This window comes from Somniosus microcephalus, unplaced genomic scaffold (assembly GCF_052327205.1).
Source record: "Somniosus microcephalus isolate GS21.2 unplaced genomic scaffold, FLI_Smic_1.0 unresolved_chr2, whole genome shotgun sequence".
Taxonomy (NCBI): Eukaryota; Metazoa; Chordata; class Chondrichthyes; order Squaliformes; family Somniosidae; genus Somniosus; species Somniosus microcephalus.
Window position 1 is genome coordinate 65,722,440 of NW_028225180.1, and position 25,472 is coordinate 65,747,911.

Consider the following 25,472-nt stretch of genomic DNA (forward strand, 5'->3'; position numbering starts at 1 on the left):
GGTGGAGATAGCCAGATATTTTGCAAGACAAGCAAATGAAGAGTTATGGGGAGAGGGCAGGGAAGTGGTATTGAGCTCAAGATCAGCCATGATCTTGTTGAATAGAGGAGCAGGCTCGAGGGGCCAAGTGGCCTATTCCTGCTCTTATTTCTTATGTTCTTATGTTCTATGTTACACACCATCCTGACTTGGAAATGTATCGCCGTTCCTTCATCATCGCTGGGTCAAAATCCTGGAACTCCCTCCCTAACAGCACTGTGGGAGTACCTTCACCACACGGACTGTAGCAGTTCAAGAAGGAGGCTCATCATCACCTTCTCAAGGGCAATTAGGAATGGGCAATAAATGCTGGCCTTGCCAGCGGTGCCCACATCCCAGGAACTAATGAAAGAAAAATAACGTATAAATATCTCGTAACTTTCAGAACCGTTTTAACTACTTATCAATCAACAGAAATTCAATTGGTTCATAAATTGCAAGAATACACTTTCAATATAATATTGATGTTTAATAAATGTAACATTGCACACCTGGTACAACTTGTCAGTCAATAATAAAAAGGTATATTATTGCTTCTTCAGAATCGAAATATGACCCAATTTTGTGGTGTTCTGCTCAGCTCCGGCAGTCGATCTGGTTCGTCATCCACCCACACACGGGCACTCAATTTCTGCAGTTATAGTTGTCTCTGACTTTCCTTTGATTTAATATCAGGCAGGCTACAATAGAGAGTTAAACATTAAAAAATGAATGAATAAACATAGCATGGCTGTTGGCGGCAGAAGTGAACAAACGTTTAGCTTCTCCTATGGCATTCCTCAGAACAGTAATTTCAGGTAGCCCTTAACCATTATAAAATAAAATGGTTTAGCAGTGGGACTTTCACCGGAACCAGTTAGTCATTGCTCAGCGAGTATCCCTCTCAGCAATTTCTGTGCTGACATAATATCACTTTAGAAAGAATGGAAGTGACATAAATGTTCAGTGGTCAGCAAAGAGGTCGATAATGGAAGATTCAAAAAACTGCAAATGCTGGGAATCTGAAGTGAAATGAGAAACTGCCGTCAATCCACAGCATGTCAGTTGCACCAGTAAAGATAGCGCGAGTGGAAGTGTGTGCAAGTGAGACAGGTAGAAAAATAATAAGGAGGAGCAGAAGACAAACAAAGATAAGGAGAAGAAGAAACATAGAAACATAGAGATAGGAACAGGAGTAGGCCATTCGGCCCTTCGAGCCTGCTCCGCCATTCAATGAGATCATGGCTGATCTTCGTCTGAGATCATAGCTGATCTTACCAGTTCAGTACCCCGTCCCCGCCTTTTCTCCGTAACCCTTAATCCCCTTAGCCTTCAGAAATATATCCAATTCTCTCTTGAAAATATTTATTGAATTAGCCTTCACAGCCCTCTGTGGCAGGGAATTCCACAGGCTCACCACTCTTTGAGTGAAGAAATTCTTCCTCATCTCTGTTTTAAATGATTTGCCCGCTATTTTTAGACTGTGGCCCCTGGTTCTGTGCTCCCCTGCCATTGGAAACATTCTCTCTGAATTCAGCCTGTCCAGGCCTGCCATAATTTTATATGTTTCGATGAGATCCCCTCTCAATCTTCTAAACTCCAGTGAGTACAAGCCCAAACTATTCAATCTCTCCTCGTAGGTCATTCCCGCCATTCCAGGTATCAGCCTGGTGAATCGCCGCTGCACTCTTTCCATGGCAAGAACATCCTTCCGCAGATGGGGCGACCAAAACTGTACACAATACTCCAGATGCGGTCTCACCAGCACCTTGTACAGCTGTAGTAAGGTATCCCTATTCCTATACTCGAACCCCCTTGATATGAAGGCCAACATACCATTTGCCTTCTTAATCGCCTGTTGCACCTGCATGCTCTCCTTCAGTGACTGGTGCACAAGAACGCCCAGGTCCCTCTGCACTTCCCCATCTCCCAATCTATTGCCATTTAGATAATAATCCACCCTCCTGTTTTTACCCCCAAAGTGGATAACCTCGCATTTATCCACATTATAGTGCATCTGCCACGTATCCGCCCATTCCCCCAACCTGTCCAAATCGCACTGTAGCCTCCTGACATCCTCATCAGAGCCCACCCCTCCTCCTAGTTTAGTGTCGTCAGCGAATTTTGAAATATTGCATCCAATTCCCTGATCCAGATCATTTATATATATTGTGAACAGCTGGGGTCCCAGGACAGATCCTTGCGGCACCCCGCTGGTCACTGCCTGCCACTCTGAAAACGAGCCGTTTATTCCAACTCTCTGTTTTCTATCCGCCAGCCAGTTCTCTATCCACGTTAATACTTTGCCCCCAATCCCATGAGCCTTAATTTTGCATGATAATCTTTTGTGTGGAACCTTATCGAAGGCTTTCTGGAAGTCAAGGTACACCACATCCACTGGCTCTCCCCCATCTATTTTACCAGTTACTTCCTCAAAAAATTCCAGCAGATTAGTCAAACACGATTTACCCTTTGTAAATCCATGTTGACTCTGTCCGATCCTTTCCCCATTTGTCAAGTGCTCCGCTATTTTATCCTTAATAATGGACTCTAGCATTTTGCCCACAACCGATGTAAGGCTTACTGGTCTATAATTCCCTGCTTTCTCTCTACCCCCCTTTTTAAATAGTGGGGTAACATTAGCTACCCTCCAATCCACGGGTACTGTTCCCGAGTCAATGGAGTTCCGGAAGATGATCCTTAGAGCATCTGCTATCTCCAGGGCCACCTCCTTAAGTACCCTAGGATGTAGTTTATCAGGCCCCGGGGATTTGTCGGCCTTCAGTCCCCTCAACTTACCCAACACCATATCCCTAGAGATACTAATTTCTGTCAGCTCCTCCCTCTCATTAGTCCCTATGTTTGTCGATATTACTGGGAGGTTATTTGTGTCCTCCTTTGTGAATACAGAACCAAAGTATGAGTTTAATTGGTCTGCCATTTCCTTATTCTCCATTATATATTCTCCCGAATCGGACTGCAAGGGACCGACTTGGGATTTTACCAGTCTTTTCCTCCTGATATACCGATAAAAGCTTTTGCAGTCTGTCTTTATGTTTGCTGCAAGTTTACTTTCGTATTCTATTTTCCCCTTCCTGATTAATCCCTTTGTCCTCTTTTGCTGTATCCTGTACTGCCCCCAATCTTCCAGTCTGGTGCTTTTTTTTGCCAGTTGATATGCCCTTTTTTTTGATTTTATGCTGTCCCTAATTTCCCTCGTTATCCACGGTTGAGTCACCTTTTTAGGTTTATTTTTATGCCAAACCGGTATAAACATGTTCTGGAATTCTTCCATTCTATCTTTGAATGCTTGCCATTGTCTATCCACTGTCAATCCCCCCAGAAACACCACCCAATCAATCTTACCCAATTCCCGTCTCATACCCTCGTAATTCCCTTTATTTAAGTTCTGGACCTTAGTCTCTGATTCAATTTCCTCACTCTCCATCTCGACTGAGAGCTCGATCATATTATGATCGCTCTGACCCAAGGGGCCTCGTACAAGAAGATTGCTGATAAGTCCCTTCTCATTGCACAATACCCAGTCTAAAATGGCCTGATCTCGAGTCGGCTCCTCGACATATTGGTCCAGATAACCGTCCCGAAAACATTCCAGGAATTCCTCCTCCTCAGAATTTTTACTAATTTGGGTAGTCCAATCAATATGTAAATTAAAGTCACCCATGATGACAGCTGTGCTCTTATCGCACGCTTCTCTAATTTCCCTTTTTATGCCTTCCCTCACCTCCATATTACTATTTGGAGGCCTATATATCACACCCACTAACGTTTTCCTCCCCTTGCTATTTCTCATTTCTACCCATACAGATTCCGTTTCATCCGAGTTAATATCCTTCCTTTCCATTGCATTAATCCCCTCCTTTACCAGCAATGCTACCCCACCTCCCCTACCTTTTTGCCGATCCTTCCTAAATATTGTATATCCCTGGATGTTAAGTTCCCAGCCTTGCCCACCCTGCAGCCACGTTTCTGTAATCCCAAAGAAAGCAAAGAAGAAGTTGAAGGAAAAGAAGACGACGAAGAATATGAAGAAGAAGAACTAGAAGAAGAAGGAGGAGGGGAGGAAGAAGAAGAAGAAGAAGAAGAGGAAGAGGAAGAGGAAGAAGAAGAAGAAGGAGGGGAGAAAGAAGAAGAAGAAGCAAAAAGAAAAGGAAGGATAAGAAAAGGAGAGGATGAAGAAAGCAAAGAAATAAAGCAGAAGAAGGAGAGCAAAAGAAAGCGTAGACGAGGAGTAGAAGGAAAAAAGGTTAGATAAGCAGCAAGCTATCGTTCTTTCAGGTGCTGACTGACCTGTAGTACCTTTCTTGCTGTTTACAAAAAGCAGCAAGTATGTGTGTAATGATCAATAACATGTCATTCTATAGTGGACACTAGGCGGAGGCGTAGAGCTGTGTAAAGCTGTATATTGCTGTATGTCTATATATATATATCACTACACTACCCACGATGCAATAGGCTACCCACAAGGCAGCAGTCAAGATGGATGCCTCTACAGATACTGTACCTAGTCCACATGTGCTCAATAAAGTGTCCAGCAAAAGCTAGCTGTTCTTAATAAAAAACGACTAGTTATTAATGAACATAACATGGTACCAGGAGTTGTAAATATCTGCTAAAAAATTGTGAAAAGCGACATGGAGAATTTGAAGCCACCAGAGTGTTTGAAACTCACGGGAAATGTCATCTACAATTGGCGGATTTTTAAACAACATTTCGAACTCTACATTGCTGCCATCGGGTTCGGTACGAAGCCAGACGCAAGGAAGGTAGCATTGCTGCTCACAGTTGCAGGCCCACAGGTGATAGAGGTATTTAATACATTTGTATTTAATCCAGAGGAGAACAGAGAAAAATTAGATGATGTGATAAAGAAGTTTGATACACATTGTTCTCCCAAAAAGAACGAAACCTATGAGAGTTACATCTTCCGTTCTCAGACACAGCAGCAAAATGAGACTTTTGATAGCTTATTGACTGATCTGAAACTGAAAGCACAGACATGTAATTTCCCTGAGCTGAAAGCATCCATGATTCGTGACCAGATTGTGTTTGGTATTCATGATAAAAAGGTCAGGGAACGACTGTTGAGAGAAACCGAACTAACATTGGAAATTGCTGTGAAAATATGCCAAGCCAGCGAGCTAGCTCGAAAGCACGCGAAGACTTTCAGTGAAATCAATAATGATGCGATTGTAATGAGTGATAATGCTGCTGTTGGTGCTGTGTCCTACAAGGGGAAGAAACGTGGGCAGAACAGAAATGAAAAGCAATCGGAGGATGAAATTTTTAATTGTAAACGCTGTGGTTACAAACACCAGTTAAGACAATGCCCAGCCTTTGGATAAATGTGCACAAAGTGTAATGGAAAGAATCACTTTGCCAAACAATGCTTTTCAAAAGTAAAAACAAAGAAAGGGCAACGAGTTAATGTGACTGAGGAGACTGATTTAAGTGAGACATTTTTTGTAGGAATGGTGTCATGTAACAATGTCAAAAATGATACAGAAAATGTGCAGCCCTCAGATATGGACAATGCTGAACATAAAATTAATGCAGTAAAAGAGGACAAATGGAGGATCCCACTGCAGGTAAATGGAGCATTAGTGACATTGAAACTAGACACTGGGGCAAAAGCAAACTTAATCAGTATGAGTGACATTAACAATATGAACGAAAAGCCCAAAATACAGAAAAAGTATGTACTACTGAAGGGCTATAATGGACAGAAAATAGATAGCTTAGGTGTATGCAGACTTAAAGTGACAGTCAAAGACAAAGTGCATCATCCCATGTTTTCTGTTGTGGCTGAAGGACTTGGTTCACTACTGGGTGACAAAGCTTGTGAGGACTTAGAACTGGTCAAGAGAGTCTACCGTATAAACTGTGCCATAAGCAGACCAGATGACTCGGTGGATCCTGTAGTGAGTAATTTCCAGGATGTGTTCAAAGGATTTGGAGTTCTACCATTCACTTACAAGATCCAGCTAAAGGAGGATGCTCAGCCAGTGGTACATGCTACACGAAGAGTTCCAGCACCCCTGCGTGACTGGCTCAAGAATGAACTGGACAGAATGACGGTGGCATAGTGGTTAGCACTGTTGCCTCACAGCGCCAGGGACCCGGGTTCGAATCCGGCCTCGGGCGACTGTCTGTGTGGAGTTTGCACATTCTCCCCGTGTTTGCGTGGGTTTTCTCCGGGTGCTCCGGTTTCCTCCCACAGTCCAAAGATGTGCGGGTTAGGTTGATTGGCTATGATAAATTGACCCTTAGTGTTAGGGGGATTAAATTCATGGGGTTACAGGGATAGGGTGGGATATGTGTTGGTGTAGGGGTTATGGTGATCGGGTGGGATATGTGTCGGTGCAGGCTCGATGGGCCGAAATGGCCTCTATCTGCATTGTGGGGTTTCTGTGATTTCTGTGAATGACCACACTAGGAGTCATCAGGAAAGTCGAAGAGCCAACAGATTGGGTTAACTCCATGGTATGTGCAAAGAAAAAGAACAATGATCTAAGAATATGCATGGAACCAAAGGACTTAAATGCAAACATAAAATGTGAACACTACCAGATTCCCAAGCGAGAAGAAATCACCAGTGAAATGTTAGGTGCCAGATACTTTACAAAGCTCGATGCCTCACAAGGATTTTGGCAACTAAAACTGGATGAAGAGAGCACCAAATACTGTACCTTCAACACATCATTTGGCAGGTATTGTTTCCTCAGAATGCCTTTCGGGATAATATCTGCATCTGAAATCTTTCATAGAGCGAAATTGAAGGTCTGGAAGGAGTCCGCGTCTATGTTGATGACATTATCATCTGGGGCTCCACACTAAAAACACAAGAGACTATACAAGAGCAGATCGATGACAATGCGCAACTGCATCTTGTCAATCACCACCAGAACAATCTCATGAAGACACATCAGACTTACCCATGTTGAGAAGATCCACACGTGAAGTAAAAAAGCCTGATTTTAACAAGGTAAGTGGTGAATTAAGTAAAATTAAAACATTTTTTGCACAGGCTTATTATTTTTAAATACTTTCAAGAAAGATAAGTTTATTTTTAACCCCGCTAAAAACTGTAATTAATTTTTTCAAAAATTTAAATGATTGTTTATATAGTTATTTTATGTAATTTATAGATATTTTAAAAATGTGACTTTTTTAATTTATTTGAAGTTTTAGTTATGTTTTGGGGCTGAACTCTAATCATAGATTTGACAGCTCTCCATGGCCCACGTGATCCCAGGGGATGCTTCGAACTAACTTCACCCCTGGGATACGCAAGCACTGTGCGCCGGCTTGCAGCAGGCCCAGGATCGGAATCCCACGCGGGACCACAGCACAACGGCTAGGTAAGTGCAGATCAGAGGCTTGCATCCATGGGAAGCCTCCGACCCGAATTTCTGGGCCATGATGACAAAGATTTTGCACAAAATCACGAAATACAATCTGAGGAAACAATAATTTTTTTCTGAAATAACTCATGTCTGTGTTTTTATTTTTTGGGAGGCAATAATTTAGCGGTTTCCAGGAGAGGCTTTAAGCGCTGGCTAAATTTCTTCCAAAAAGGATGAGATCTAGTACAAAGTTCTCACAACGTGTAATATACAAACTGCACCTAATTTGTTTAGCTCAACTAATTTCCATAATCACACCCCAGTTTAAAATTACCCTGGTTCAGGGAGATTGGATGAACGAAAGGCAGATATTATGGGGAAACTGGACGTGGGAGGCAAAACAGGTGGAATCGTATGTTTTGTCTGTTCTACGTCACACCCAAAAATAAGTTATTTTCAAGTGAATTGAACTGAATATCGGCGACCGATACGATTTCGCCGATTTTGCGCGACCAGCCCAGACCAAATGCACTCCTCGTGCTTTCAAGTATATAATTCAGTAATAATAGATAATAGACATTTCCAGAATTGAACCAGAATACCTGAGATTTTTGCATTTGGGTAATACTGGTAGAAGCTTCTGGACGTGTTCCGTTTCAATGCCACGGTAAACTATTTTAAATTCCTCGATAGTTTCACAGGGTGCCAGGACTGTCGCATGTACTCTGCAGTCCATCAAGGTCAAAGTAACACCGCTAAATTCAATTTCCTTCATTGAGCCAAGTAACTCTCGCATGAGCTGCGTCTCCTGTGATTCATATAGGAGATAGAATGTGTCCAGCAGTGTTCTCTTGTTCTCCACACTGTGCACGTTTTTGAAATCTTTTTCCAGCTGCGCCCTCAGCCAATCTTTGATCTGTTTGCTTGAACTTTCAGGAAAGCAACCCAAAGCATCCTGTAGCTGCTTAGCAGAAGATGAAGAGGAGAGACCAATGAGGAAATGGAGAAGTATCTCAACCGACCATCACTGTTACTGTAGGCATTATTCAAAATGTGTTGTATACCCTGTGGAGGTGGTTTCAGAAGGACTGAGAGAGCCGCGAGAAATTCTTGTATGATGAGGTGAGGGAACGTGTGGACAACAGCCTTTGTAGAGGTATCGTACACTAGGATTTCCATCATGAAACCAGAGGTGAACTTTGAAGGTTCAAGACCGTGGTGACTGAACTTATCATTGTAGACTATCAGTTTTCTCTTGCACACTCCATCATAAGCCATCGCACCAATGTTTAGTAAAAGTTCGCGTCGGTCCTCTCTATCATATCCATACCATTTTAAAAGCCCAGCGATGTAGTTTGAAATCAGATCAGTGACAGTTTCAGGCAGTGATGTCTCGTTTGCTGTACGCTGTTTAAAAAGAGGTCTGAGTGTAGCACAGATGATGCCACAGTAGCAAGGGTTAAAGCACAGGGTGTACAGGATGTCATTTTGTTCTACGTAAGCAAAGTCTTCCGCTGCAAATTCCTCATTTTCAAAAAATCTCTGAAAATATTGTCTGCTTTCTTCCTTAAAGAACCCCAAGATCTCGGCCCAGAGACTGACACCAGCTTCAACCAGTGACTCCAGGGCAATGGGTCAGCTCGTGATCAGCACTGAACAGCCCTTCAGCAATTTTCCCTGCACCAGGCACCGGACGATATCAGACACTTCACATCGATACTCGGGATTCAAACAGTGACACTCAGTGGCCGCATTTCTCTGTTGATAATTGAAATCAACCTTCCCTTTAAATTCATCCAGACCATCAAATATTATCAATATATTCTTTGGTTTCTTCCAAATATTCTGAAGGAAATTCTGCAAATAATCATGTTCAACAAGAACCATTTGGTTCAGACTAATCTTTTTTTCTATAGTATTCAAGTCCCGAAATTTGAAAAGAAAAACAAAGTTGAACTGTTGATATATTATGCCTGCTGCCCAGTCATGGACAACCTTCCGCACCATGGTGGTTTTACCTATTCCGGCCACACCTCTTACTACTGAGGTTCCAGATAGGCTCGTTTGACCAAATCTAGCAGGGTGGCATAATGGTTAGCACTGTTGCCTCACAGCACCAGAAACGCCGGGTTCGAATCCAGCCTTGGGTGACTATCTGTGTGGAGTTTGCACATTCTCCCTGTGTTTGCGTGGGTTTTCTCCCACAGTCCAAAGATGTGTGGGTTAGGTTGATTGGCTATGATAAAAAATTGACCCTTAGTGTTAGGGGGATTAAATACGTGGGGTTACGGGGATAGGGTGGGATATGTGTTGGTGTAGGGGTTATGGGGATCGGGTGGGATATGTGTCGGTGCAGGCTTGATGGGCCGAAATGGCCTCTATCTGCACTGTGGTGATTCTGTGATACTTCTGTGCAATTGATTAATCTGAACTTTCTCCAGAAATTGTTTAACATTTCGCTTTTGCCACTTTTTGTGCTCTTGGCCGCCAGACAGCAGCTCCTGTTCTACAAGTGACCGTTGACGAGGAGAAGGGATCATTTGTAATTCTGTGTATGTGTCAATTGAAATAATCTCTTCCTTTTCACAATTGTTCAGTGTCTGATTTGCAATTTTTTCACTAAGGGTTTCTTTGTGTTTCTTGCGAATGTCTTGCGAAGGAACATCCCCAAACGAAGACAAAAAATAGCAGGTAAAATACATTAATACAATATTGGAGAAGCAGTGTAACAAAACATTTTCGATTTGAGTTTAATACTTGATTTGAAGCATAGCTAAAAGGTAAGAGCCATTTCGCTTTCCCAGTGCTTTTGCTATCATCCTTCTCAGCGAATGCTGCCGGCCAACTCGAAAAATAGGCTTCATCTCTACCTGTGTCAATCTTCATTCTTCGTGTGATAATCTGGGTGACTGTCAGGTTATTATTTTAGTGTGGGATGGAGGGGTGTCACAGCGGATTCTCACTCCTTCTGGCGGGGACAATGGATATAAATATAATTTGGGATTCTGGGAGAATTTCTCATCTTAAAGCAGAGTTGCTGAGTTCAATTTTAGCGTTTACAGTCCCACCGCGCTTAGTTCGGTTCAGCCAATCGCCATTCACTGCCTAGCCTCTCAAATATCTGTCCAATTATTCGCTAAGTAATTTCACAAGAATTATATCCATTGCAATCGTTGTCACCCATTCCACATGAGTGCACCAATTAACCTGAAACTGCTCGTATAACTTGTTCTTTTCTATACTGAAACTCTTCTCCCTGTACTAATATATGGTGACATCGAAAAAATTCATGAAGTCCAACGTATCCTTTGCATTAAGAATCTTAAATTGTGTAACAATTCCCTCTCAGTCTTTTCTTCACACGCACACCTGTGTTTACCATAATGGGTAACATCTACAAGATGAACTGCAACAACTCGCCAAGCCTTCTTCGACAGCACCTCCCAAACCCGTGACATCTAACACCTGAAAAAACACGGGTACAGGCACCTGGGAACACCATCACCTCCAACTTCCCCTGCAAGTCACACACCATCATGACCTGGAAATATATCGCTATTCCTTCATCATCCTTTGGTCAAAATCCTGGAACTCCCTCCCTAACAGCACTGTGGGAGCACTTTCACCACAGACTGCAGCGGTTCAAGAAGGTGGCTCACCACCACATTCTCAAGTGCAATTAGGGATGGGCAACAAATTCTGGCCTTGCCAGCGACACCCTCATGCCGTGAATTACTGTCTTTCTTTTAATAAAACATTGGTTCAGCCAATTATCTATCCACCTCATAAGTGTGTTTCGTGTTCCAGGACTTCCGACTGTTTAAATTAATCGTTTTGTGACACATTATCAAAAGCCTTCCTGAAATCTCAATCTTACACTCACGAAATTCCTATTGGTAAGAAGCCTGAAATTGGACTCAAATAAGATGTTCACTGACCTGTAGCTTCCAGGGTCATCCTCATGGCCACATTTGTTGATTGGTGTTCATCAAGCTACTTCACACTGCTTTAGCTCTAGTCCTACTTCGAAGCCTTTCCTAAAACTACTGGCAAGGACTGAATCGATTTCGCCAGCCACTTACTTAATTACTTTTGCATCATTTCCATCTGTTGGTATTTCCTTGTGTGCCTTAGCTCATCAATGGTCTGAAATGTGTACTTAATTTACTACTCATTCTGACCGGCCATAAATTCAACTTGAGTGGGAGATGACTTTTAATCTCTTCCATGAACGGCGAAACAAATATTTCTTGCTGTTAATGGAAATGAAAATCTGTCTTCGTGTAAAACAGGTGTCCAATTCGCTACCACCCCTTACACGCTATGGCGAAGATTAGTTTCACCCCCATGTCTCATAACACGGCGCTCTACTAACACTATAAACAAATTTGCATCACTGTATTAATGACTGTTCGGAAACTGTGGCAAAGGCACCAAAACGTATTGCACACACATATATATGATCTATGCCGGTCATGAAGTGATTGTCCAGTATTTCATGGCTGCCAGCTAATAATTCATATAGGTCTGAGAGCGTTAAAAAAACAAGCCTGAAGGCTTTGTGTCTTAATGAAAGGAGCATTCGGAACCAGGTGGATGAATTAGCTGTGCAAATAGAGGTAAACGAATATGATTTGATTGGGATTACAGAAACATGGCTCCAGGGTGGCCAAGGCTGGGAACTCAACATCCAGGGGTATTCAATATTTAGGAAGGATAGGCAAAAAAGAAAGGGAGGTGGGGTAGCATTGCTGGTTAAAGAGGGGATTAACACAATTGAAAGGAAGGATATTAACTCTGATGATGCGGAATCTGTATGGGTAGAACTGCGAAATATCAAGGGGCAGAAAACGTTAGTGGGAGTGGTATATAGACCTCCAAACAGTAATACGGAGGTTGGGGATGGCATTAAAAGGGAAATTAGAGAAGCATGCAGTAAGGGCACAGGAGTCATCATGGGTGACTTTAACTTATATATAGATTGGGCTAACCAAATTAGTAAAAATACTGTGGTGGAGGAATTCCTAGAATGTTTACGGGATGGTTTTCTGCAACAATATGTCGTGGAACCAACCAGAGATCAGGCCATCTTAGACTGGGTATTATGTAATGAGAGAGGATTAATTAGCAATCTTGTTGTACGAGGCCCCTTGGGTCAGAGCGATCATAATATGATAGAATTCTTCATTAGGATGGAGAGTGAAGTAGTTGACTCGGAGACTAGGGTCCTGAATTTAAATAAAGGAAACTACGATGGTATCAGGCACGAATTGGGTAGGATTGATTGGGGAATGTCACTCAAAGGGTTGACGGTGGATAGGCAATGGCAAACAGAAGTTGTTCATCCCAGTTTGGGATAAGAATAAAACAAAAAGGGTGACTCAACCATGGCTAACAAGGGAAATTAGGGATAGCATAAGATCCAAGGAGAGGGCATATAAATTGGCCAGAAAAAGCGGTAACCCTGAGGAATGGGGGCAGTTTAGGATTCAACAAAGGAGGGGATTAATTAAGAAGGGGGAAATAGAATATGAAAGTAAGCTTGCAGGGAACATAAAAACTGACTGTAAGAGCTTTTATAGATATGTGAAGAGAAAAAGATTAGTGAAATCAAGTGTAGGTCCCTTGCAGTCAGAAGCAGGGGAAATTATAATGGGGAACAAAGAAATGGCTGACCACTTAAATGCATATTTTGGTTCTGTCTTCACAAAGGAGGACACAAATAACCTCCCAGAGATGTTGGAGAACATAGGGTCTGATGAGAGGGAGGAACTGAAAGAAATCCGTATTTCTTGGGAAATGGTGTTAGGGAAATTGACGGGATTGAAGGCTGATAAATCCCCAGGGCCTGATAATCTACACCCTAGGGTATTTAAGGAGGTGGCCCTAGAAATAGTAGATGCATTGCTGATCATCTTCCAAAATTCGCTGGAATCTGGAACTGTACCCATGGATTGGAGGGTAGCTAATGTTACCCCACTATTCAAAAAGGGTGGTAGAGAGAAACCGGGGAATTACAGACCGGTAAACCTGACATCGGTAGTGGGGAAAATGCTAGAGTCCATTATAAAGGATGTAATTGCGGAGCACTTGGGAAACAGTGACAGGATCGGACAAAGTGAACATGGATTTACAAAAGGTAAATCGTGCTTGACTAATCTACTGGAATTTTTTGAGGATGTAACTGGGAAAATAGATAAGGGAGAACCAGTAGATGTGGTGTATTTGGACTTTCAAAAGGCTTTTGATAAGGTCCCGCATAAGAGATTAGCGTGTAAAGTTAAGGCACATGGGATTGGGGGCAACGTATTGACTTGGATAGAGAACTGGTTGGCGGACAGAAAGCAGAGAGTAGGAATTAACGGGTCTTTTTCCGAGTGGCAGGCAGTGACTAGTGGGGTACCGCAGGGATCGGTCCTTGGACCCCAGCTATTCACAATATACATTAATGATCCAGATAAGGGAACTAGATTTAATATCTCCAAGTTTGCAGATGACACAAAGCTGGGTGGGCGTGTGTGCTGCGAGAAGGATACTGAGAAACTCCAGGATGATTTGAACAGGTTGCATGATTGGGCAGAAGCGTGGCAGATGCAATATAACGTGGATAGAAGCGAGATTATCCACTTTGGTGTCAAAAACAGAAAGGCAGACTATTATCTGAATGGCAATAGATTGGGAGAAGGAGAAGTGCAACGAGACCTGGGTGTCCTTGTGCACCAGTCGCTGAAGGTAAGCATGCAGGTACAGCAGGTGGTGACGAAGGCAAATGGTATGTTGGCCTTCATAGCGAAAGGGTTTGAGTACAGGAGCAAGGATGTCCTGCTGCAGTTGTACAGGGCCTTGGTGAGACCACACATTGAGTACTGTGTGCAGTTTTGGTCACCTTATCTGAGGAAGGATGTTCTTGCCATGGAAGGAGTTCAGCGAAGATTCACAAGGCTGATCCCTGGGATGGCATGAATGACGTATGAGGAGAGATTGGGTCGATTGGGCTTATACTCACTGGAGTTTAGAAGAATGAGAGGGGATCTCATCGAAACTTTTAAAATTCTGACAGGTCTGGACAAACTAGATGCAGGTAGAATGTTCCCGATGGTCGGAGAGTCCAGAACCAGGGGTCATAGTCTAAGGATAAGGGGTAAGCCATTTAGGACAGAGATGAGGAAGAATTTCTTCACCCAGAGAGTGGTGAACCTATGGAATTCTCTACCACAGAAGGCGGTTGAGGCCAAGTCTTTAAATATATTCAAGAAGGAGCTAGATATATTTCTGAGAGCTAAAGGTATCAAGGGATATGGGGAGAAGGCAGGTACGGGGCACTGAATTTGAATGATCAGAATGGCGGAGCAGGCTCGAGGGGCCGAATGGCCTACTCCTGCTCCTATCTTCTATGTTTCTATGTAATGTATTAGATATTGTTCAGCAGATATACTTGTTTTAACCGACCGGTTAATAAATATCGCTGAAGCCTAAATAAAGAGAGAGACCATCACATTGACGAAAATATATGCACTAGGACAGAACTACATACCTTGCAGAAATTCTGGGACGTTTGAGCACACCTCACTCCATGTCGCATCAGCTGATAAATTTGTACCTATTGAAATCAATTTCCTTAGAATCAGTATGGCAGAGTTATGGGGGGTAATTTTAAATTTTAGCGGTAGGTGAAATAGCCTGGATGTTTGCAGCTGCAACAACACTCAGCAGGCTCCACGCCATCCAGGGCAAAGCAGTCACCATGATGGTCAGCCTATCCATCACCTTTGGCCTAGAAATTGGACTAAGGCGGTGGCACAAAACTGGCGCCAGTTATATGCACTGCCTGATATTAAGTTCCAGTGACTGCAATGGAACTGAATCTTAGGCGAAGTGCATAACGGGCGGCTGATCCGATACTTCCCTCTACGACAAGCGCACTTTGACAGCAGTGTGTCTATCTAAATCAACTCTCCAAGGCTTCTTCGGCAGCACCTTCCAAACCGGCAAGATTTACAGCCTTGAAGGACAAGAGCAGCAGGTGCATGGGAACACCACCCCTCCAAGTTCGGCTCAAGCAACAAACCATCCAGACTTGGAAATGTATCACCGTTCCGTCATTGCCACGGGGTTAAAATCCTATCTCTATCCAATAGCACTGTGTACTATCTTCACCACATGGACTGTAGTGATCGAAGAAGAAGACACATCATCACCTTCACAAGGGCAACTATGCATTGGACATTTTGGCCTTGCTTGCGCCACCCATATCCCAAGAATGTTTTTTTTAATTGTGTGATATTGGCCAGGATTTTCCGAATCCTACGGGTGTGTCCGAGGTGCATATGTAGGGAAATCGGAAAAGCCAGTCTCAGGCATGCAAAGTGCATGCACTGAAAACCGGCATTTCTGATCTGTCAAGAATCCTCTTGACAGATCGCACACCTGCCCTGGAGAAGGGGCTCTGCAGATGGAAAGCTCTATGCATTGAACCTCTGCCTGCTGAAATCACTTAAAAATCTTACACCTGTTAAAATCAGGTGCAAGGCCTGCTTTTACCAGCATAAGAGTATGAAAAAGTGAAAAAAAAGTTTTTTCACTCATTTATAAATTAAAATATTTCAAAAAATTTAAGTTTATTTTTAGCCCCGTAAAAAACTTTAATAATTATTTCAAAACATTAATTTTTGTTTAAAGTATTTAATTTAATGCAATTTAAACTCATTTTAAAAACGTGATGTTTTTTTTAAATGTATTTAATGTTTTGATGTGTTTTTTCAGTGATCCCCATATATACTTTTGACAGGTCTATCTGCCAAAGGTATGAAGGGGGATTCCCTTCTGCCATTGGCTCACTTCGCCCACGTGATCACAGGGATGCCTGCGAACCGCATGCACCCCGGGGATACGCGGGCGCTGCACATTTTGTCATGGAGAGGGCCAGGATCGGAGATGGCTGGACTTCGGCAGCCGTCAGGTAATGGCGTAGATTTTGACCCAATAGGAGGACACAGAGTGGAGCTATAATAGGGGGTGACGTACAGCCAAATATAGAGGAAAAACAAGTCAAACTGGAAGGCAGAGCAAATATGTAGCGGCACAAGGGAGTAGGGCAAGGCTGAATGGCATTTATATTAATGCAAGGAGTCTTGCGAATAAAGTGGATGAACTGAAGTTGTTGATGAACACATGGAAGTATGATGTTGTTGCTATCACGGAGACATGGTTGAGGGAGGGGCAAGACTGGCAGCTCAATATTCTAGGGTATAGAATCTTCAGGCGAGACAGGGGTGGGTAAAAGAGGAGGGGGTGTCGCAATATTAATTAAGGAGTCAATTACTGCTGTCAGGAGGGATGATATATTAACAGGTTCCTCTAATGAGGCCATATGGGTTAAACTTATAGACAAAAAGGGGGCAAGCACTTTGCTGGGAGTGTACTATAGGCCCCCAAACAGTCAGGGGGAGATAGAGGAACAAATATGCAGGCAAATCTCAGAGAAGTGTGCAAATAATAGGGTAATAATAGTGAGGGATTTCAACTTCCCCAATATTAACTGGGATAGTCAGAGTGTGAAAGGCTTAGAGGGTGCAGAGTTCTTAAAGTGCATTCAGGAGACCTTTTTGAGCCAGCATGTAGAAAGTCCTACAAGAGAGGGGGCGGTACTGGACCTAATTCTAGGGAATGTGGCTGGGCAAGTGGTAGATGTGTTAATAGGTGAGCACTTTGGTGACAGTGACCATAATTCGGTGAGATTTAAGGTAGTCATGGAAAAGGACAAGGATGGACCGGAAATAAAGGTTCTAAATTGGGGGAAGACCGATTTTAATATGATAAGGCAGGATCTGGCCAATGTGGACTGGGATCAGCTACTTGAAGGAAAATCCAAATTGGAGCAATGGGAGTCTTTCAGAAAGGAAATTGAGAGAGTACAATGGCAAAATATTCCCGTAAAGGTCAAGGGTGGGACCAACAAGCCCAGGGAACCTTGGATGTCAAGGGATATACGAGAATGGATTAGGAAAAAAAGGGGGGCTTTTGGCAGATACAAAGGACTAAAGGCAGAGGAAGCCCTAGAGGAGTATAAAAAGTGCAGGGGGATACTTAAAAAAGAAACTGGGGGAGTGAGGAGGGGCCATGAAATAATGCTGGCGAGCAAAATAAAGGAAAATACTAAGGTGTTTTATAAGTATATTAAGGGCAAGAGGATAACTAGGGAAAGAGTAGGGCCCATTAGGGACCAAAGTGGCAAGCTGTGTGTAGAGCCAGAAGATGTAGGTGGGGTGTTAAATGAATTTTTTGCATCTGTGTTCACTATGGAGAAGGACGATGTGGACATAGAAATCGGGCAGGGGGACTGTGATATACTTGAACATATTAGCATCGAGAGGGAGGAGGTACTAGCGGTTTTAGCAGGCTTAAAAGTGGATAAATCCCCAGGCCCGGATGAGATGTATCCCAGGCTACTATGTGAGGCAAAGGAGGAGATTGCATGGGGTCTGACACAAATTTTCAGAACCTCTCTGGCCACAGGGGATGTGCCAGAGGACTGGAGAACAGCTAATGTAGTACCATTATTCAAGAAGGGTAGTAGGGATAAACCAGGGAATTACAGGCCTGTGAGCCTAACATCAGTGGTAGGGAAATTATTGGAAAAAAATTCTGAGGGACAGAATTAGTCTCCACTTGGAGAGATAAGGATTAATTAGGGATAGCCAGCATGGCTTTGTCAAGGGAAGATCATGTCTGACCAATTTGATTGAATTTTTCGAGGGTGTGACCAGGTGAGTGGCTGAGGGTAGTGCAGTGGATGTGGTTTACATGGATTTCAGTCAGGCTTTTGATAAAGTCCCGCATAGGAGAATGGTCAGGAAGGTAAGAGCCCATGGGATCCAGGGTGCCTTGGCACATTGGATCCAAAACTGGCTTAGTGGCAGAAGGCAGAGGGTGATGGTCGAAGGTTGTTTTTGTGACTGGAAGCCTGTGTCCAGTGGGGTACCGCAGGGATCGGTGCTTGGTCCCTTGCTGTTTGTGGTCTACATTAATGATTTGGATGTGAATGTAAAAGGTATGATCAGTAAGTTCGCAGATGACACGAAAATTGGTGGGGTGGTAAATAGCGAGGAGGGAAGCCTCAGGCTACAGGACGATATAGATGGGTTGGTCAGATGGGCGGAACAGTGGCAAATGGAATTTAACCCTGAAAAGTGTGAGGTGATGCATTTTGTACTGACTAACAAGGCAAGGGAATACACAATGAATGGAACGACAGAGGATCAGAGGGACCTTGGTGTGCATGTACATAGATCCCTGAAGGCAGCAGAATAGGTGGATAAGGCGGTTAAGAAGGCATATGGGATACTTGCCTTCATTAGCCGAGGCATAGAATATAAGAGCAGGGAGGTTATGATGGAGCTGTACAAAATGCTGGTAACGCCACAGCTGGAGGACTGTGTGCAGTTCTGGTCATCACACTATAGGAAGGATGTGATTGCTTTGGAGAGGGTGCAGAGGAGATAACCAGGATGTTACCTGGGCTGGAGCGTTTCAGCTATGCAGAAAGATAGGACAGGCTGGGGTTGTTTTCCTTGGAGCAGAGAAGGCTGAGGGGGGACCTGATTGAGGTGTACAAAATTATGAGGGGCATAGATAGGGTAGATAGAAAGGAACTTTTTCCCTTAGTAGAGGGGTCAATAACAAGGGGGCATAGATTCAAGGTAAGGGGCAGGAGGTTTAGAGGGGATTTGAGGAAAAACTTTTTCACCCAGAGGGTGGTTGGAATCTGGAACTCACTGCCTGAAAGGATGGTAGAGGCAGGAACCCTCACAACATTCAAGAAGCATTTGGATGAGCACTTGAAATGCCATAGCATACAAGGCTACGGACCAAATGCTGGAAAATGGGATTAGATTAGACAGGGCTTGATGGCCGGCACGGACACGATGGGCTGAAGGGCCTCTTTCTGTGCTGTATAACTCTATGACTCTATGACTCTATGAGGCATCTACACGCATGAAGCCTCCGATCGGAAATTACGGGCCATTGCATCGGCCGCCCTCGGGAGGTGTACAGGTAACACCCATTTGATACTGTGCACAAAAATGGGAGTATTTTGGATTGTTGGCATTAAAGTTGGTGTAAATTTAACTTTGCATTATGATATGAAACATGAGAACATAAGAAATAGGAGCAGGAGCAGACCATTTGGTTTACGAGCCTGTTCCACCATTCAATAAATCATGGCTGATCTGCTACCTCAAATTTACTTTCCTGCACCATCCCCATATCCCTTGATTCCCTTAATATTCGAAAATCTATCGCTCGTTGTCTTGAATATACTCAATGACTGAGCCTCCACAGCCCTCTGGGGTAGAGAATTCCAAAGGTTCACCACCCTCTGAGTGAAGGGTGGATAGGCAATGGCAAACATTGAAAGATCGCATGGATGAACTACAGAATTTGTTCATCACTGTTTGGCACAAAAATAAAACAAAAACGGTGACTCAACCGTGGCTAACAAGGGAAATTAGGGATAGCGTAAGATCCAAGGAGAGAACATTTAAATTGGCCAGAAAAAGCAGCAAACCTGAGGAATGGGAGCAGTTTAGCATTCAGTGAAGGAGTACAAGGGGATTAATTACGAGGGGGAAAAGAGATTATGAGAGTAAGCTTGCAGGGAACATAAAAACTGACTGTAGAAGCTTTTATACATATTTGAAGAGAAAAAGTTTGGTGAAGCCAAGTGTAGGTCCCCTGCGGTCAGAATCAGGGGAATTTATAATGGGGAACAAAGAAATGGCAGATCAATTAAATACGTACTTTTGTTCCGTCTTCACAAAGGAGGACACAAATAACCTCCCAGAGATGTCGGGGAACATTGGGTCTAATGAGAGGGAGGAACTGAAAGAAATCATTATTTGTAGGGAAATGGTGTTAGGGAAATTGGCAGGATTGAAGACCGATAAATCCCCAGCTCCTGATAATCTAGATCCTAGGGTACTTAAGGAAGTGGCCCTAGAAATAGTAGATACATTGGTGGTCATCTTACAAAATTCTATAGACTCTGGAACAGTTCCCATGGATTGGAGGGTAGCTAATGTTACCCCACTATTCAAAAAAGGTGGTAAAGAGAAAACGGGGAATTATAGACTGGTAAGCCTGACATTGGTAGTGGCAAAAATGCTAGAATCCACTATAAAAGATGTAACAGCAGAGCACTTGGAAAACAGTGACAGGATCGGACAAAGTCAACATGGATTTACAAAAGGTAAATCGTGCTTGACTAATCTACTAGAATTTTTTGAGGATGTAACTGGTAGAATAGATAAGGGAGAACCAGTGGATGTGGTGTATTTGGACTTTCAGGAGGCTTTCGATAAGATCCCGCTTAAGAGATTAGCATGTAAAGTTAAGGCACATGGGATTGGGGGCAAGGTACTGACTTGGATAGAGAACTGGTTGGCAGACAGGAAGCAGAGCTGGAATAAACCGCTCTTTTTCCAAGTGGCAGGCATTGACTAGTGGTGTACCGCAGGGATCAGTCCTAGGACCCCAGCTATTCACAATATATATAAATGATCTGGACGAGGGAACTAGATGTAATATCTCCAATTTTGCAGATGGCACAAAGCTGGGTGGGTGTGTCTGCTGTGAGGAGGATGCTGAGAAACTCCAGTATGATTTGGACAGGTTGGGTGATTGGGCAGAAGCATGGCAGATGCAGTATAATTTGGATAAATATGAGGTTATCCACTTTGGTGGCAAAAACAGGAAGGCAGATTATTATCTGAACGGCAATAGATTGGGAGAAGGGGAAGTGCAACGAGACCTGGGTGTCCTTGTGCACCAGTCGTTGAAAGTAAGCATGCAGGTGCATCAGGTGGTTAAAAAGGCAAATGGCATGTTGGCTTTCGTAGTGAGAGGGTTCGAGTACAGGAAAAAGGATGTCTTGCATCAGTTATACAGGGCCTTGGTGAGACCACACCTTGAGTATTAGGTGCAGTTTTGGTCGCCTTATCTGAGGAAGGATGTTCTTGCCATGGAGGGAGTGCAGCGAAGATTCACCAGACTGATACCTGGGATGGCATGAATGACGTATGAGGAGAGTTTGGGTCGATTGGGCTTATACTCGCTGGAGTTTAGAAGAATGAGAGGGGATCTCATTGAAACTTTTAAAATTCTAACAGGACTAGTCAGACTAGATGCAGGGATGATGTTCACGATGGCTGGGGAGTCCAGAACCAGGGGTCACAATCTAAGGATAAGGGGTAAGCCATTTAGGACAGAGAGGAGGAGGAATTTCTTCACCCAGAGAGTGGTGAACCTGTGGAATTCTCTACTGCAGAAGGCAGTGGAGGCAAATTCATTAAATATATTCAAGAAGGAGTTAGATATCTTTCTTAAGGCTAAAGGGATCAAGGGATATGGGGAGAAGGCAGGGACAGGGTACTGAATTTGGATGATCAGCCATGATCTCATTGAATGGTGGAGCAGGCTCGAGGGGCCGAATGACCTGCTCCTGCTCCTATCTTCTATGTTTCTATGTTTTGCGTCTGGAAATCTATCTATCTCCTTTTGAAATACATTCAGTGACTTTGCCTCCACAGCCTTATGTGGTAGAGAATTCTTCAGGGTTAACACCCTTTGAGTGAAGGCATTTCTCCTCATCTCAGTCCTAAATGTCCTATCCCCTATCCTGAGACTGTGACCCCTCGTTCTAGAACCCCCCAGCCAGGGGAAACATCCTCCCTGCATCCAGTCTGTCTAGCCCTGTCAGAATTTTATACGTTTCAGTGAGATCCCCTCTCTAGTGAATACAGGTCTCGTCGACCCAATCTCTTCTCATACGACAGTCCTGCCATCCCAGGAATCAGTCTGGTGAAACGTCGCTGCACTCCCTCTAAGGCAAGTATATCCTTTCTTAGGTAAGGAGACCAAAACTGCACCCAGTACTCCAGGTGGGGTCTTGCCAAGGCCCTGTATAACTGTAGTAAGACATCCTTGCTCCTGTACTCAAATCATCTTGCAATGAAGGCCAGCATTTCTCCCGGGAGTCGATATCACGGACCATGCCCTGTTTTATGACCCAATTCAGTACATTCCCCTGGAGCTGATTCTGACAGCAATCTGCCCTCTGTATTCCTGCCGGTCGCGGTTTACTAAGCTAAATGGCCTCCTGTGAAACTGAAGGTAAATGACTGTAGAGTCTGGAACAGTGTCACCGATAATAAAATAGGGCTGGTGAGTGAGCATAAAACGGACAGACGAATCCAATCTCCGACCTGCTGAACTCGGCTGTGCTTAAGTTTTCATCGGTTATTTGACCGAGAATAAAGGATATTTAGTTTAAGTTCACACTTTAACACTGATTTCTGTGTTACTTCCACCTGCGAAGATTGCAACCGCGCTCCCTGTGGTGGAGCCGAGTATCTCTGACAGCAGCTTCTGGAATTCCGCATTTAACTGCGCATGTGCGGACATCAGCATTTGCCTTCAGTTTTACCCAGTAACAATGGCCAGGGCTGACAGCCTCGCCGTCATTACTACCGCAAATTCAGGACCTATGTGTGTATCTGGACTTGGTCGAACACAATAAACAGATTTGTAGTTGCAAACCACATTTGAGTGTCAGAATCGAACTGCTTATAATCCTCAAACTGTTAATTAATATCACGCTATTTTTATTCTGCACCTGCTGTGATCTGTGGGGATTTTCCATTTTCTGCGATGAACGAAGATGCCCTGTGAGGTGACAGAAAGGCCAGGTACCAATTCCCGCAGTAAGTTCCACTGGTACAGCCGCTCTGTGTAACTCAAGTGAGGAACGGACGTTGCCTGGAGTGGAACGGAGAGACTCCGCAGGACGTTGACAGCATTCTGGGGAGTGCCACTCTTGGGGTTGAATTAGGAGGCGGCGAAAGCTGCAGCTCGTGTTCTAACCATGGCCGAACCAAAGCCTCGCCCAAATGAATTATTACTTCCTACTGTTCCGCTCAATGTCCCTCTCTGTTAAATTCGAATCCCTGCTGCTTTTATTATGGATTTACTCTCTGTACCTGTACTGTCAGGGAATGAAGTCTTTGAAGTCCGAGGTCTCGCTGTTCACCCTCGGCTTCTTTCTATTCGGACCTTGTCCCCACTGCTTTTTATTCACACCAGAATGTCAGGGTAGATTACCTGTGAACAAACAGTAACTGATTCAAACTGGTGACATGTTCTCAATGATTTGTAACAATACTGTCCAAGAGATCAAATAAAACGCAACAAATATTCTTTATATGTGACGTATAAAGGTTCAGGTAAACTCCGACTGCTTAACATCAATCTGATATAGGAATTTTGATAGTATTTTTTTTTGCAGATCTGTTGCCTCAAACGTCGTCACTATTAATTTTACTTTAATACATTCTTATTTCACATATTTAACCAATTTTAAATGGAAGATTGATTCAGGCCGGAATATCAATCAGGATTCCTTTAGCCCCTAGCGACAGAGCCAATCACGTGCTGCTTTCATTTTGCGATGATAAATTTTCATTTTAAGTAAGTATCTGTAAACAGAGATGACTAACGTCACATTGACGGGTTAAGTCCCTACTCTCTCCATCTATGGACACTGATCAGGAGACAGGCCCCGTTCCATTGGGGCAGGAGACAATGGGATCAGATGGGGAGACCGGAGTCTGCATCATTCTCACCAAACATCCAGAACAGTGGCAAATAACTACGATGAAAGTCCTTGTTTTTTCCTGCACTAATGAAAGTTGTATTCATCAATGAATCTGCCGGGTCTTATTCCAGTACCTGCGGTGTGAGGCAGATGAAGCTGGTGCCCGCACGTTCTACTGCACTGCTGAAGCTCAAGCATGACTGTTCTTTTTGAATGGTCAGGTTCAAAGGTGCTGATTTAGCAGAAGAACATATGGTCACTCGACGAAAGAAGCGAGAAAACGCTTGGAAAAGTAATATCAAACGGCTCCTACAAAACAGCATAAATGACATATAAATACATAGATATTAAAGCACAGGAACAGGCCAGTCCACCCAACTTATCTATGCCGATTTTATGCTCCATAGAAGCCTACTCCCAACCTACTTCATCTAACCCTATCAGCACATTCTTCTGTTCCTTTCTCCCCCAAGGACTTGTCTAGCTTCCCCTTAAATGCATCTATGCTATTCGGCTCGAGGACTCCATGTGGTAGCAAGTTCCACATTCTAATCACTCTGGGTAAAGAAGCTTTTCCGGAGTTCCCTGTTGGATTTATTAGTGGTTATCTTATAATTAAAACCTATTTTGCGAACTCCTCTGCAGCTGGAAACATCTTCTGTACGTGGGCGATATCAAAGCAATTCCTAATTGAAAGACCTCTAATAGGTCACCCCTCAGCCTTCTCTTTTCCAGATAGAAGTCTTTCCTGATAGTTGCACACTCTCGGTTACGGTATCATCCCGGTAAATCGTTTTTGCACCTTCTCAAGTGCCGCGATCCTTGTTTCGTAATATAAGACCAGAATTGTTCAAAGCACTCCCAGTGTGGTTTAACCAAGGTTCTGTATTAGTTCAACATAACTTATCTGCTTTTGAATTCTATCATCTTAAAATGAGTTCCAGTGCTTTGTTTACATTTTTATGCGATTGTAAACTTGACGTGTTACTTTTAACGATTTGTGAATCTGTAACCATAGGCCCCTTTGCTCCTCTCCCTCATTCAGACTCTGTTAAAAATCTTTTCCGATACCTGTGAGGTTTCACAAGAGCAATCCATTCTGTCACAACCAGAAAGAATCCCCTCTCCGCTGGAGCACGGGCTCAAATTGAGCTCAGATTAGAAAAGGAAGTTTCAGTTTGACTTCATTCCTTTTCCTTATTTAAACAATCTCAGAATCAGTGTCCTGGCAGATTTCGCCATATTCTGCAGCTCTTCGTTGACTTTTCTCCGAATCGATGCCTAAATACAGGTGTTTTTGCAGGAACTCAAATACAACAGCTTAAATCCGGCTTGAGTGGCGGTCTATACAGGGCTTGTGTACTCGCCTTGGGAATACATGGTGGTTATCATTCAGGTAGTTAATATCTCACGGCAGCTGTGATCCACAGGGATAT

At 43.5% G+C, this 25,472-nt stretch overlaps 1 pseudogene across 1 annotated transcript; it reads right to left on the reverse strand.

The window, feature by feature from the left end:
* Positions 1 to 493: 493 nt before the first annotated feature.
* On the reverse strand, positions 494 to 14,960 carry LOC147092759 (NACHT, LRR and PYD domains-containing protein 3-like; annotated as a pseudogene). The gene is made up of 3 exons (XR_015075006.1): positions 14,956 to 14,960; positions 7,988 to 9,459; positions 494 to 719 (listed from the first exon to the last, which is right to left on the reverse strand). The product of XR_015075006.1 is annotated as an NACHT, LRR and PYD domains-containing protein 3-like (transcript).
* Positions 14,961 to 25,472: the final 10,512 nt, after the last annotated feature.